Source organism: Belonocnema kinseyi, chromosome 9 (assembly GCF_010883055.1).
Source record: "Belonocnema kinseyi isolate 2016_QV_RU_SX_M_011 chromosome 9, B_treatae_v1, whole genome shotgun sequence".
Taxonomy (NCBI): domain Eukaryota; kingdom Metazoa; phylum Arthropoda; class Insecta; order Hymenoptera; family Cynipidae; genus Belonocnema; species Belonocnema kinseyi.
Genome location: NC_046665.1, coordinates 27,532,161 through 27,533,399, shown reverse-complemented (window position 1 = coordinate 27,533,399; position 1,239 = coordinate 27,532,161).

Here is a 1,239-nt window from a genome sequence, read left to right as displayed (position 1 = left end):
TTGTACTGTTTTGTTCATTCCGTATTTTTGTTTGTACCCTCTTGGTTGCCTGGCTAGGAGAAAATCAAAATTTCGTGCCATCCCCTCGCAATTGAAATTTCTCAAATTTTCTTTTTGCATTCGTTTGCACATCATTTGTACTGTTTGTACATTCAGTATTTCCGTTTGTACCCTCTTGGTTACCTTGTTTAGGAGGAAATCAAAATTTCGTGCCATTCCCCTAAATTCAAATTTATCTCATTTTCTTTTTGCATACGTTTTTACTTCGTTTGCACTGTTTGTACTTTTAATATTTTCGTTTGTACCCTCTTGGTTTCCCGGCTAGGGGAGAAGTAAAATTTCTTGCCATCCCGCCGAAATTCAAATTTATCAAATTTTCCTTATAAACGAAAATATTGAATGTACAAACAGTATAAACGACGTACAAACGTATTTTCTATTAAAAGAAAATCTGAGGAATTGCAACTTCGGGGCGATGGCACGAAATTTTGATTTTTCCCTAACCGGGCAACCACGAGGACAGAAACAACAATATTCATGGTAAAAAACAGTACATACGACGGACAAACGTATGCCAAAAGAAAATTTGAGAAATTTAAATTTCGGGGGTATCATACGAAATTTTGATTTTCCCCTAGCCGGGAAACTAATAGGGTACAAACGAAAATATTAAATTTTCAAACCGTACATACGACGTACAAGCATATAAAAAAAAATTGAGAAATTTGAATTTCGGGGCGATAGAATGGCACGAAATTTTGATTTGCCCCCAGCCAGGCAAACAAGAGGGTACAAACGAAAATATGGAATGTACAAAACAGTGCATACGATGTACAATTGTATTCAAGAAGAAAATTTGAGAAATTTAAATTTCGGAAAGCTTTTACTAAATTTTTAATTTTTCCTAGCGGACAACTAAAGAGGTACAAACGAAAATATGAATTGGGCAAACAACAGATACGACGTGAAAATGTATATAAAAAGAAAATTTGATAAATTTCCACTTCGGAACAAATGAAGTTGAAATTTCGGTAAAAATGAACATATTAAATGTACAAACAGTATTAAAGATCCACAAACATATACAAAAAGAAAATGTAAATTATTTCAGTTTCGGGGTGATGGCACGAAATATGTATTTTCCCCTAGTCGGGCAATCAAGAAGGTACAAGCGAAAATATTAAATGTACAAACAGTGCATACGACGTGCAAACGTATGCCAAAAAAAGTTGAGAAATT